At 25.3% G+C, this 15,282-nt stretch overlaps 1 protein-coding gene and 1 pseudogene across 2 annotated transcripts in view; one reads left to right on the forward strand and one right to left on the reverse strand.

The window, feature by feature from the left end:
* LOC127280978 (flotillin-2) overlaps positions 1-15,282 on the reverse strand; it is a 297,326-nt gene that overhangs the window by 177,982 nt on the left and 104,062 nt on the right. The gene's annotated exons all lie outside the window — the stretch shown is intronic.
* Positions 12,785-15,282, forward strand: part of LOC127280993 (uncharacterized) — a 51,365-nt pseudogene continuing 48,867 nt past the window's right edge.

The following is a 15,282-nucleotide window of genomic DNA, read 5'->3' on the forward strand; positions in this document are numbered from 1 at the left end:
AATTAAAAATTGATTTTTTAACCCTAAAATTTTTTTAAAATAATATTTTTCAAAATTAATTTTTGTACTGAATCTTGTGCTCTTCCAGAATGAAAAGAATAGTAGAATTTTAAAATTGAATTATTTTTGAAAAATATTGAAGTTTTAGTTAATTTTTATAGTTGACTCTTTTTGTGCTGGACGAGTACAATATTAGAAGCTTTATTTTTGCAATTTACCAAAATTTATGAAATACCAGGATTTTGAATATGGTGCGTTTTAATTTGAAAACTATTTTTACTACGCGATTTTGTTATGAATTAGTAATAATTGATTGCGTTGGAAAGTAATCAGAACAATAATTGATAGTCGAGTTAAAAAATAATTTGCACTTATAGTAAAAAGTTAATTTATTTTTGATCTGTTTGCCCGGAATTTTGAGTTTTTCAGGAAACTATTTTTTGCACAATTTTAAGTGCGTTAAAAAAATAATCAGCAGAAATATTAGTTTTTGATTTAAGAAATAATTTTGAGTTATTAAAAAAAATTATTTTTTTGCCCGGAATTTTGAGAATCTTAAAAAACTATTTTTTGCACAAATTTATTTACATTAAAAAGTAATTAACACAATTAATAGTTATCGATATAAGAAATAATTTGCAATTACATTTAAAAAAATTATTTTTTGATTTGTTCGCCCGGAATTTTGAGTTTTTGAGAAAATTATTTTTTAACCAAATTTTGTTTTCATTGAAACGTAATTATTACAATTGAGAGTTTTTGATGGTAATGTAATTTACAGTTATAGTAAAATAAATTTTGAGATTCTCAAAAAACTATTTTTTGCATATATTTATTTGCGTTGAAACGTAATAATCATAATTTTTATAGTTTCAGATTTAAGAAATAATTTGGAGTTATAATAAAATTTTTTTATTCATTTACCCGGAATTTTTAATTTCTCAAAAAACTATTTTTTATTTCAATGCACAAATTTTTTTATGTTGGAAAGTAATCAGCACAATTGATAGTTTTCTAATTGAGATATAATTTGGAGTTATAATAGAAAAAAAATAGAGTTTCTCAAAAAACTATTATTTTTTTTTTATTTCAACACACAAATTTGTTTGCATTTAAACGTAAATTGCACAAATAAGTTTTTTTTTTATTATAAAGATATAATTTTCAGTTGTAATGAAAAACAAAAGTTTTGATTTATTTGCCCGGAATTTTGAGTTTCTAGAAAAAAACTATTTTTTTTTTTGTTTGGAGCAGCTGCTGCACCCAATTTTTTTCCACTATAGTTTTTGATTAAAGTCATAATTTTCAGTTATAGTAAAAAAAAAGTTTTTTACCCTTTTTTTTGCCCGGAATTTCGAGTTTTCTTTAAAAACTGAATTTTTGCACAAAATAGCACAAGTCGAACAAAAACTCAACTTTTTTTTATATATATAATTTGAACATTACTGCTCTAACTTCCTCGATATTCACAATTCAGAAAATGGAAGAATACAATTTAAATATATTGAAATTGTTCAACTATATATACATAGGTCTAAAATCGATGGCGTGACATTAATTAAAGTAGCACACAATTATTGTCATCCACTATAGATGGTAATTGATGAGTAACGTATGTATAATAAACAAGAAGAGAGAAAAATTAGAAAGTGATACGTTCAATTAATAGATCATTATCTCTGTCGTAAGGCAATTGCGTGTATTTGCGTGCACTACTTTATGTAACGAGAGAGATAATATGTCATGCATATGGGATGCAGTGAAATTGTGTGTCAATAACATATACATGGCAAATATAACTATATCTATATATATAAAACGTCTTTCTCCCGCAAAATATACATACATACAAGAGTGAAGAAAACAAAAACCAGACACCGGAAGAAACAAAAATCCTATATACCTATCATCAACAATCTATATCTTAATCTAAAATCAAATCTAAAATCTACATATATATAAACATATTTAATCAATCTTTTAAAATATTAATTTTTAATATCAATTCGATAACACATTTTTGTTTAATGAAATTAGCATTATGTGCCTTTCTGAATTAATTAAAATTGGTGTACAATCATTATTATAATATCATAGAAATTGAAATTATAACACTTGTATTTTTCAGCCATATTCAGACTTTGATTTGCAAAATAGAATTAAAATTAATTTAATATGGTTTAAAGAGTTATATACATATATAAATAATAAAAAGTATCCCACTGTGATTTCCCAGACGATTGCCGTAAAGAGAAATCGCAAACTTTAACAGATAATATTTTCATACATATAAGTTACGGATATATACTGAAAGTATGAGTTTCAAAAATCAATTCAAGGCTAGGCTAAGAATTTGACGCCTCTTGTAATAATAAGCATAGAAACTTCCCTGAAGGTAGAAATCCTTATATACACCGGAAACACATCTAGAAGATCAGTTTAAGAGATTAAAATGTGAAGCCATTTTTTCAACCATTTATCAAAATTTCTATATAAATATTTTTTTTTTTTTATACTTATTTTATATTAGACAAAAGTTAATAAATGTTTGAAAAAAAATATAACTTTATAATTATATAGAATAGATATGTAGAAGAGATGCATGCGCGCACTGAGAGCGATAATTATAAGAAATGTGTATATGTGTGTGTTATATTGTTATTATACTATGGGTGGATATTAAGATAGAAATCTGGTGGTACCAAGAGCGATTCGAATCATTCTATGAAAGTATATCGTCACAAGATAAAAGTTTTACAAAGTAATCGAGGTAGCAGTGTAGCCCTTTCGCTATTGTATTTTTCTTGTTTAACACACACACACAATATATTGAGTAATAGCAGGAAATTCCTTTCAAGGTTCATTCAAGCTGATAAAGACGCGGTGTTTGACTCTTATTTTCTAATTTCAATCTTTATGCCCCAATTGTTTTAATTCTTCAATAAAAGAAAACAAAATCATTTTAAATTCGATATTTTGTTCAATTTTCAATATAAAAAATGGATCAAACCAGGCACACAAAAAAAAGTTGTCTGTTTCTTGAACAAGACATATACCTTTCCTAATTTTGGCCCGCTAAAAACGAATATGAAGTTAGAATTAATCCATCACCCTCTGATTTTTTTTAAATTGGAAAAAAAACCACCCTTAATCGGACAAATTCAAATTTAGGAGATAAAAAAAAAAATTAAATAACAGATTTTTTTAATAAACAAAACCTTACCTTATTTTTGCTTCACTAACTCAAAAACATATCAACATCTAGCGAGATACAAATACACGGAGAAAAATGGGATTGTTGTGCAAACAATTTTTGGATTGTTGTTAGTAGATTTGTTGATATTACAATTCAGATTGTTGTCAATACAAATGTATGTTGTTTTAACAACAACACGAAATTTTTGTTGTCAGATTTGTTCAGTTTGCAATGCCGTACAGTTACAGAAGCAAACTCTCTGTCGATTGCTGACACAGAAAAAACCTGAATTCAAATTGAGTATAGATTCTATATTCAATTTGATTCGCAACAAAAATGAAACTGGTTGTTTCATTTCGAGTTCTAAGGTAAAAGTATCAAAATGAAACAGGCAAGTTTCATTTTGAGAAAAAGAAAAATGGAAAAATATTGTGAAATAACGAATAATTTTGCACAAAAACATGAAATATAATAATTACAAAGAAGTAAATAACACGCTAGACTTAATATATTTGATTAAAAATTGCTTGTAATCGCGTAATAAAATAATAAAGGAAATATGTTTTTAGGTTAGAAAAATGAAAACATGTGTTTTGACAACAGGAACGGTACTGCCAACTTAAATAATAGCGGTAAATTTAAAAACTTATGAAATTAATTATTATCTACGTAAATAATAATAAATAATTTTTATTTAAAAACTTCTAAATATTCGTACTGGTCAAAATAATCTTTCTGGTGTTGTTGAAATATTAGAAACAATAATTGAAATACAAAATTACTCTGCTTATGATGCCAACTTAGAAATCTGAAATTCCAGCCAATATCATTTTGAATAACATGAAGTTTGTCCCATACTCATTTCGATACCCAAAAGAAAATGAGTTGCAACAAAAATGAGTCCAAGTTTTTTCTGTGGATGGAACAATCCGGATTTGTTCAGCTGACAGGTTTATTGTTCCATGTCACGTGGTCATCTTGAATTCTTGCAAACTGGCGTGCAGATCGTCGAGTCATTTGCTTCTGGCAAATTAAGAGGGTGCTAAATCAGTTCTGACTTTGTTTTTTAGTTAGTGGAGCAAAAGTACGTAGATGTAAGGTTCTGTTTTTTAAAAAAATTATTTAATTTTTTTATCTCCTTAGTTTGAATTTGTCCGATTAAGGGTATGTAAGCAAAGGACGTTTTTTTGTGGTTTGAAACTTATTCTGAAATAAAAAATGATTTTGGGTTAAAATGTTGGAGAAATGATTTTGTTTGGTACAAGGAATCTCGCTGTTCTACTCATTTACCATAACTTAACGCAAAAATAATAAAAATAAAGCAATAAATAGTAAAATAATGTATTATATCATAGTTCATTCAGCGGCCAAAAGCTCGAATTGGCGCTGTTTACTGGAGCACTGACACACTCAAGCAACGTCTGTGTATGCGCCGCCATGTTTGTTTTCATTTTCGCTTAAAAATGCCACTTTTTAAACATCATTTTTTAATAATTTTACTAAAAATGATGTATTTTTTGGAGAACAGCGAGATTCTTTGTACCCTAATCTATCATCCCTCAAAATTTTAGACAAAAATCTTTTCTCATTTTAGAGTGAAACGTATACTACCAAAACACATTTTCCCATACTAGGTCACGTGGGAGGTTCCCACATAACCATAAGGGTTTTTTTTTCGACTTAAAAAAATCAGAGGGTGATAGAGCAATTCTGACTTTATATTCATTTTCAACGCGCCAAAATACTATAGGAAACATATGTCTAGTTGAAGAAATAGACAACTTTTTTTTAAATTTGATACCGTCAGAAATGAATCTGTAAGCTATCTGAAGTACAAAAAAAAATATTTAAAAAAACATAGAATAATCCCCTACATTATAAAAAAAATTATTAGTTTTTATTTAGAATGATTAAATTTGTTATTTTTAATAGATTATAATTTATATTGAAGATTAAATAGAATAGACCGAATTCATTTCAAATCAGACAGGCTTGACTTGGTCGGAGCTGAAAATAATTTTCACCTTCAAAATGTTGTTTTTCAATGAATTTTAGACGACACGTTTTTTTTTATTTTGCTGAAAAAAATTTTTTCTTTAAGTTATAAGGAGTTCAAATATATAAGTCGAGAACTTCGTTTTTTTTTTAAATGAAGAGAAAAAATCTTAAAAGTGTTATAACTTTTTGAGTAATTAAAATAATTCACTTTTTCCTTTTGTGTCTGAAAGGACTTTTATTCTTCTTTCGAAATCCATTAGAAAATATAAAAAAAAATTTTAAAATAACAAAATGGCGGCCATTTTACTAAAAAACTTTAATTTGAAATTACTCAAAAACCCCACCTTTTTTTTTGCTCAAAATTTTTTTTGGGAATTGTGTTCATAGGGAGGAATATTGCCCACAAGAATTTAACTTGTGCCCGATTCTGGCACAAGAGAAAAAATTTTTTTTTATATTTTTTAAAAGAAAAACATCATTTTTCTCAAAAAATACACTAGATATAAAAAAATGTCTCAGATAAAAGTTGTTTCTCGTTAAAAGACCTAAAAGACCTTTTCATATTTAAAAATAATAATAGTGACATTACAATACAAAAATTATATAAATATACCTTGTTTTGCTTTTTAAAAAATAATAACTGATTCTTTAATTTCTTAATATTAATACTCGCTATTATTTTACTGAACACAAAAAATTAACAATTTTAACCTCTGTGACAGTAAAGATTATTAATTATTATTTGCATGTTGCTATGAAAGAGGACAAAAAAGAACTATTTCAAACAGATTTATGAAACTATTTTAAATGATATTTAAAAAGCAATAAATATGAGCTTTTAATCCATGTTTTACAAATATTGTTGAAGAAACACAAGATGGACAAAAATGACTACAGACATTTTTTTAGGTCTTTTAACGAGGAACAACTTTTATCTGAGACATTTTTTTATATCTAGTGTATTTTTTGAGAAAAATGATGTTTTTCTTTTAAAAAATATAAAAAAAAATTTTTTCTCTTGTGCCAGAATCGGGCACAAGTTAAATTCTTGTGGGCAATATTCCTCCCTATGAACACAATTCCCAAAAAAAATTTTGAGCAAAAAAAAAGGTGGGGTTTTTGAGTAATTTCAAATTAAAGTTTTTTAGTAAAATGGCCGCCATTTTGTTATTTTTAAATTTTTTTTTATATTTTCTAATGGATTTCGAAAGAAGAATAAAAGTCCTTTCAGACACAAAAGGAAAAAGTGAATTATCTTAATTACTCAAAAAGTTACAACACTTTTAAGATTTTTTCTCTTCATTTAAAAAAAAAACGAAGTTCTCGACTTATATATTTGAACTCCTTATAACTTAAAGAAAAAATTTTTTTCAGCAAAATAAAAAAAAACGTGTCGTCTAAAATTCATTGAACAACAACATTTTGAAGGTGAAAATTATTTTCAGCTCCGACCAAGTCAAGCCTGTCTGATTTGAAATGAATTCGGTCAATAGATAAATATATTTTTAAAGTTCGAGTGTCAAATAACCTAATTTCGTGATTTTTACCACTGAATATCGGGATGCATTAATAAGCTCTAAACCAAATTTTTTAGAATTATGATTTGATAGAATCTTATTCTGTAGAATATTAATTTTGCAGAATATTTATTTGTTTCAATATTAATGTCTTATAAAATGCAAATGGTCCAAAATCAATTTGACAGAATTTTTATTTAGACGAAAATTAATTTGACAGAAATTCAATTTGATCGAAACTTTGTCTTGTAGAATATTAATTTTGAAGAAAGAGGATTAGAAAGAATATTTAATTTACTCGAATATTAATTTTTCAGAAATAATTCTGCGGAAACTTCAAATTTGACCAACCAGAAATTATCAAGAAAATTGTAATTGGTCAAATTTTGAAGTTTCCGCAGAATTATTTCTGGCAAATTGATTTCGACTATTTTAATTTTCTGAAACATTAATATTCGAGTAAATTAAATATTCTTTCTCATCCTCTTTCTGCAAAATTAAGATTCTTTTAAATTACAATTCTACAAGATTAATATTCTACAAAATAAAATTCTATCAAATCAAAAAATTTTTAAATTTAATATTTTTTAGAATAATAGGTCACAATTAAAAATAAGTTTTGTTTTAAAAAATAAAAAAAATTTTTTTTTTTAAATTAGTAAATACTGTGTTGATGCAAGAAATAATTTGTTCTGTCTTGAATGTAATTAATAGATTTAAAAAATTTCATAACAATAACAAAAATAAACATTTGCAATATTTCGTCAGTTTTATAATGCATTATTAAAATATTATAGACTTTCATTGTGTATTATGTGAATTTTTTTTTTTTAATAACTCAAGCCGGTTTTATTATACCGCAGAGTGATTAAATAATATTATCACCGCACGTACGCACTATGTCTATATATATATATATTCTAAAGATGGTATTTACAAATGTCACTTCTTTGAAAAAAATTTTCTAACCATCCTTCTTATTTTCTATTATAATTCTTAGAAAATTGAAAAATATCATTTCGTTATAACAAATTTGCTTATATGTAATAATATGTTTATTTTAAATATTTAAGATAATATTAAAAAAATTTACGTAATTATTACAAGCTAAAATCTTTTTCTTTAAAATATCATCAATAATTAAATATATTCTACTTTCTCCACCGGAGAAATACTTATATATAGTTAATTTTAAGGTATATTTTAACCCAATAAATTAAATAATATTGAATTAAACTATTAATTATTATTAATTAATTATTGATTATTAAAAAAGAAAATTAATAACTTATATTTAGCTGTTTTTGTTTTCAAAGTTTCAAAAAGTTAATATATTTTGTTCCTGATCTATATGAATGATTAAACATCTGTTAAAAAAAAAATTATTCCATTGAGGGCATTAAAATTATAATGCACTTGTGCAGAAAAAACGTAAACAATATACAATTGACTTATATATATATATTTCTACAGGAAGTCTACAATTAGCGAAGTAAAAAATTTTCTCAAGTTTTCCTTATATCTTTAAAATGGAAATTTTTATTTTAAAATAATTGTTTTCATCTTTACTCTAAATCTGAATTATTAGTACAAATTTTTTTTAAAAACTATTTTGAATATTAATAACTGATTTTTTGCTCTATGAACTAGTTAAATAGATTACTTGACTAATAAATAAAATAATCATTTGTATCAAATAATTATTGATTCAATTAAATAGTATTTGTTTCAAATACAGAAATTATTGGTTTAAAAATACAGTTTATTTAATTCAAATAAAAATTATTTAGTTCTATTAAATATATTTATTTGATAATAGTCAAATAACCGAATAATAACGTGTATATACTGGCATTATAAAAGTTATGTACACAGAAAAAACTTGGACTCATTTTTGTTGCAACTCATTTTCTTTTGGGTATCGAAATGAGTATGGGACAAACTTCATGTTATTCAAAATGATATTGGCTGGAATTTCAGATTTCTAAGTTGGCATCATAAGCAGAGTAATTTTGTATTTCAATTATTGTTTCTAATATTTCAACAACACCAGAAAGATTATTTTGACCAGTACGAATATTTAGAAGTTTTTAAATAAAAATTATTTATTATTATTTACGTAGATAATAATTAATTTCATAAGTTTTTAAATTTACCGCTATTATTTAAGTTGGCAGTACCGTTCCTGTTGTCAAAACACATGTTTTCATTTTTCTAACCTAAAAACATATTTCCTTTATTATTTTATTACGCGATTACAAGCAATTTTTAATCAAATATATTAAGTCTAGCGTGTTATTTACTTCTTTGTAATTATTATATTTCATGTTTTTGTGCAAAATTATTCGTTATTTCACAATATTTTTCCATTTTTCTTTTTCTCAAAATGAAACTTGCCTGTTTCATTTTGATACTTTTACCTTAGAACTCGAAATGAGACAACCAGTTTCATTTTTGTTGCGAATCAAATTGAGTATAGAATCTATACTCAATTTGAATTCAGGTTTTTTCTGTGGGTGAAACTCAACAATTATCATTTTTGAAACTTTGTAACTACACAGAAAAAACCTGAATTCAAATTGAGTATAGATTCTATACTCAATTTGATTCGCAACAAAAATGAAACTGGTTGTCTCATTTCGAGTTCTAAGGTAAAAGTATCAAAATGAAACAGGCAAGTTTCATTTTGAGAAAAAGAAAAATGGAAAAATATTGTGAAATAACGAATAATTTTGCACAAAAACATGAAATATAATAATTACAAAGAAGTAAATAACACGCTAGACTTAATATATTTGATTAAAAATTGCTTGTAATCGCGTAATAAAATAATAAAGGAAATATGTTTTTAGGTTAGAAAAATGAAAACATGTGTTTTGACAACAGGAACGGTACTGCCAACTTAAATAATAGCGGTAAATTTAAAAACTTATGAAATTAATTATTATCTACGTAAATAATAATAAATAATTTTTATTTAAAAACTTCTAAATATTCGTACTGGTCAAAATAATCTTTCTGGTGTTGTTGAAATATTAGAAACAATAATTGAAATACAAAATTACTCTGCTTATGATGCCAACTTAGAAATCTGAAATTCCAGCCAATATCATTTTGAATAACATGAAGTTTGTCCCATACTCATTTCGATACCCAAAAGAAAATGAGTTGCAACAAAAATGAGTCCAAGTTTTTTCTGTGCCAACAATAGAATGATATTAATAATTTCAACACATTAATGACTTGTTCAATTTAAACGAATGCACTTGACACTTACAAAATTACATATTTGACGAAACAGAGGCTATTTGGCGTTTAGTGTTAACGGTAAAGAACACGAGGAGAGCTACCATCGCGTCACACAGGGGCGTATAGGAACAGATTTTTTTCTGGGGAATATATTCGGAATATTTAATTGCAATGTTTAGTGAAAATTGTGTAAAGATTTAAATATCCCACTTGAATAAATGTTTAGCGCAAAATTTTCCTGAACATTTAAATGAAATTTTCAGAAAAGTTTCACAAATTTTCACACTAAACATTTATTTGATTTATTTAATCGGGACATTTAAATCTTTTCACAATTTTCACTAAACATTGCAATTAAATATTCCGAACATTTCAAATAAATCTTTAGGAAATCTTTAGGAAAGTTTCGGTGCTGTGGGGGCAGATTCCTACACCATTAACGTCATGTGATTATTTTACTAATTGAATAAGTTAAAACTACGCATTAAAAAAATAAAAAAATAATTTAACAATAATAATTTAACCGACAAAATATTGGCCTACTTCAAAACCAAGAACCAGACTATACTTTTCCAAGGCATTTTGAAGTGCTGAATCCGAATCTGGCCTCATCAGAATAGACCCAGCACATCAGATTTTTGAGATATTCTAACCTAAAAGTGCAAAAAAAATATTATTTCGCGATGCTGAAATAGGCAACGTTTATGATAAAAGATTTTTAAAGAAATAATTATTTAGAAGAAAAAGTTCTTCATTACAGTATTTGAAAGTATTATTCTGCCCCTTTATAAATGCATTTTGAAACTATAAAAAATTTTTATTTGGCTCTGAATTATCGTCATTTGAATTTTCTATGAGTTTGGTAAATTTTTCAATAATCCTGTATCAGATAATGCTTTTAAAAAATTCTAATGACGATAACTCAGAGCTAAATAAAGATTTTTTAAAGTTTAAAAATGCATTTTAAAGGGGAAGAATAATACTTTCAGACACTGTAACGATATATTTAAAATAAAAATTATCTCTTGATGTTACATGACCTCAAATATGGTTTAAAAAAAACGTCTTTTTGCACTTTTAGGTTAGAATATTTCGAAAATCTGACGTGCTGGGTCAATTCTGAAACCAGATTCGGTTTCCTGAAGAATAATTTGTTTATTGTAATGCATCAAATGTTTATTAAACTTATACGAAAAATAATACAACGAATACAATTTGTATATTCTTTAAAATTTTGTTTAACTGAATCATAAAACCCAGTCAAAAAAGTTGTATAGAATTTGGCTAGAATCATTCTATAGAATTGCTAGCATGAATTCTATAGGGGATTTTCATGAGAAATTGTACAATAACTTTACAGTAAAATTTAAAGCAATTTTTAACAGTAATTTTACTTTAACCACGTGTGCATTAACAATTTTTAACTGACCACTGCTTTTTGAACAACTTTCTCGGGGAATATTTTGTTTAAAATATGCTTTCTAAATCTATTTCTAAATCTGTATTAGTAATAAATTTAACTAATTTGAATTAGTTACTCAATTTTTGCTTTTAAATGAGTAAAATTCAAGTAATTCGTTAGTAATTAAATTACTTTTTTACTAATAATAATTAATTAAATTTCACTAATTCAAAAGCAATAAGTTAGTCGAACTTATTCAAATTAGTTAAAATTGGTACTAATTCAGTTTTAGAGTCAGTTAAAAATTTTTAAAGCACACTTGGAGTAAGTGATTAAACTAAAATTATTGATAAAAAATTCTTTAAATTTTACTGTAAAACTATTGTATAGTTCATCTTGAAAATTCTTATAGAATTCATGTAGAAATTCTAAAGAATGTTTCTAGCCAAATTCTATAGAATCATATTCTAGTTAAATTCTATACAACTTTTTTAATATGGGAAATTCAAAATAATACAAGAGTTTTGCTTTCTCATGGAAGAAGCATGGTAATACCGAAATTTTTCGAACTTAATTTTTTTTATGTATATTTATGTTTTTCGACCTCAGGAATCCAAAAATCAAATAATGGTAGAAATAATGAGAATACTTTGAGCCATATATTAATAAAGATTAACTATCATTTTTTTTAAATTTTTTAAAAATTATTTTTTACTCATAACTTTACACTCTAAATCTGAATCAGTGAAAATTTCACTGAATTCAAATCAGTGGCTCAGTTTTCACTGAAAATCAGTAATGCACTGGTGAATTAAAGAAAACTGAGCCACTGATTTGAATTCAGTGAAATTTTCACTGATTCAGATTTAGAGTTTCGGCATCGGAGACGAACATTTTTTTTTTTTTTTTTTCATTCAAGACAGGTGTATATAGAAATTGAACAAAACACCATAATCAACTTTCCAAAAACAGATATTCGGCAAAAGTTTCATTTCATCATTTTTATATATATATACCAAAACCCGCCGAAAAGTAAAATTAACATTAACTAAATACATATATATATATATATATATATATTTTGGATGTGAATTTAATTATTTTACGCATCTTTAAAATCGATTACCTAATATATTGATGTCGCGGACACGCAAACTATATAGAAAGATATATACGTAAACATTCCGGAAATATATAAGATGGGTTACATGTATATATATTTATATGTAAATTCCAATAAAATGGTCCCATATATGTAATCGGTATATAGATATATATACACATACACAAAAGAGGGAAATGGTTTGGGACCATGTTCGGTGACCATGGTTACCACATAGGCAGAAATGGAAGGTGTGTGCAGAGAGGTAACAGGCAGGAAGAGAATATACTTTCACTGCCAAAGCACAACGAAGTCTTTGCGAAAGACGAGAAGAAACCGAGTTGGCTTAAGAGACTGTCGTTTGGGGTATCGGCACAGTTTGGTATCATTCCTTCGACCAGTGTAACCTAGCAATCATCCCTGCCCGGCAAAACTCACGCAATTGCCCCACCTCCCCCCTAAAAAAAAAAATCAATTTGGATTCCTACCAAAAAAAAATTTGCCATCTTTTTTCTTTTAAATTAGTTTTAAAAAAGAGAATTTTAAACTGATGAATGTGTAGAAAAAAAAGAAAATTATGCTCAATTTTGTGTTTGTTAAGCAAACATTAGAATTAAAGATCGTTAAAAAAAAATTATGATTATCAGTTTTAAAAAAATGTGTTTAGTGTTTATATACATATTTTGCTAATATGTACAAGTGTTAGAATTTTTTTTTTTTTTGTCTGTGAATGATGATTTCCTAAAACTGACAAAATTATTGTCCAAAGAAAAGGAAAGTGAACATCAAACGTTGAGGATTCTGTCAAGGACGTCAATTTACGGAAGTCGGTCAGGATCGTAAGCCCGTGGAACAGACGGAAGTGGCTCTTAAGCAATTATATTATTTTTCATGGATAGAACTCTTTTTTAAAAAAAAAAAGAAGAAGGTATTTTTTAAATTATTACCCACTTTAATGCTTTTTTTATTTTCAAAGAGACGAAAATATATAGACATGTTGGACGACGTTTCATTATCTAACCTCATGAATATGAGGAAAAAAAATCAAAATAATTTTTTTTTTATAAATAAAAAATATTTAATGTTAATAATTTTTAATATTATTGACGGTCCTTTTAAACGTCACAACTAACTTTTTAGCAGCTCTACATACAGAAAAAAATATTTCTTTGACAAATTTTTCTTTGATATAAAGAAAATTTATATTTGTTTCAAAGAAATTATTTTTGATATACAAAAAAAAAAAGTTTCTTTGTTTCAAAGAAATTTTTTATTTAATTCAAATAAATATTTCTTTGACCCTAATATATCAATGTTAGAATTTTTTTTGATTTTATAATGCACAAATTTCTTTAATTCAAAAAAAAAATTTCTTTGAATCAAATAAATTTTTTTTTTTGAAACTAAGAAGCTTTTTTTGTTTTAAAGAAAATTTTATTTTGAATAAAAGAAAATAAGTCAAAGAAATTGATTTCTTTAAATCAAAGAAATCTTTTTTCTTGATGTAGCAAACATTTTAGTTACTGTAGCAACCTTTTTTTCAGCAAACATTCATTAGCATCTGTAGCTAAATCATTGTTTTCCGTGTAGATAAAATTGAATAAAAATATAACGTGACGCTCCACGAGAAAAGGGATCTTAAAGACAACAAATTTTAGGTTATGTTTATTAATAGGTTTAGCATGATTAAAGATAAATTTTTAAAAATGTGAAATCAAAATCAGTTTCTATTTTGTATCCAATAAATAAACATCAGTGGTTTCCAATTAAGAATTGTATATTTTTAATTCAAAAATAAACAAACATAACCTAAAAAATTTTTTTTGCCTTAAGTACCCTTTTCTCGTGGAGTGATAGATTTAAAAAAAAAGACAAATACAATAACAAAGCGAAAACAAAACCCAAAATTCGTGAATTCGTAAACGTTTAGAAAGTATATATATATATAATGTTTCCTCTAAATTTACATTAAAAGTAGTCACTTTTAGTTGAAAATCGGTGCAATCAATCACCTGTTGAGCAGACCAGAACCATCATATATAGTCAATCTCACTAATAACACATAAATAAAGACAAATGGTATGCGAGATAAATGAAAAAAAAACAGCCCGAAGAGAATAAAATAAATCACAATATTTGTCAAAAATATAGTTATAGTTGAATATTCATAAACATATATATATATATATGACAAATTATCTAATATAGACTTGTAAATTTCTATAGAAAAAATCTCGACGCATAGTGAAAATATGATAAGTTACACGTTTATCTTTTTAAAACTACATATAAGTATATATATATATATATACAAAAAGCAAACAAAACTTTGAAAAGATTTTGATAGTATAATGAAGAACTTTCTAAAATGAAGTGTGAAAATCGCATAATTAAAATTACATTAAATTTTTTATAGCTGTATTTTGTTTTTTTTTCTTGTAAGTAATATAGAAACATTTTTTTTTAACATTAAAATTTAAAGATGGATGTAAATTAAGTTAATGCATCTAAGACAATGTTGCATAACTCTTTTAAATAAATTTTAATAGAAGATTTTCAGAGTCACGTAATTATTCTAATATTATTTTGAAAAAAAATTTACGTTTTATGATCAATGATTGAAAAAATTATTTTCCACTCGGAGAATGATATAAAAATTGTCTTTTCAAAATATTTATTAGATATTAGATATTTATTAGATATAATTATTTTTTAGACAAATTATTATTTTTTCAATTAACATTTCGAACAGAAATAACAGAAATTCTATTTAAAAACAAATTTTTAATTAACAAAATTTTTAGATGTCAAATTTTTA

Source organism: Leptopilina boulardi, unplaced genomic scaffold (genome assembly GCF_019393585.1).
Source record: "Leptopilina boulardi isolate dan_hultmark-lab unplaced genomic scaffold, ZJU_Lbou_2.1 LbouV2_259, whole genome shotgun sequence".
NCBI lineage: Eukaryota > Metazoa > Arthropoda > Insecta > Hymenoptera > Figitidae > Leptopilina > Leptopilina boulardi.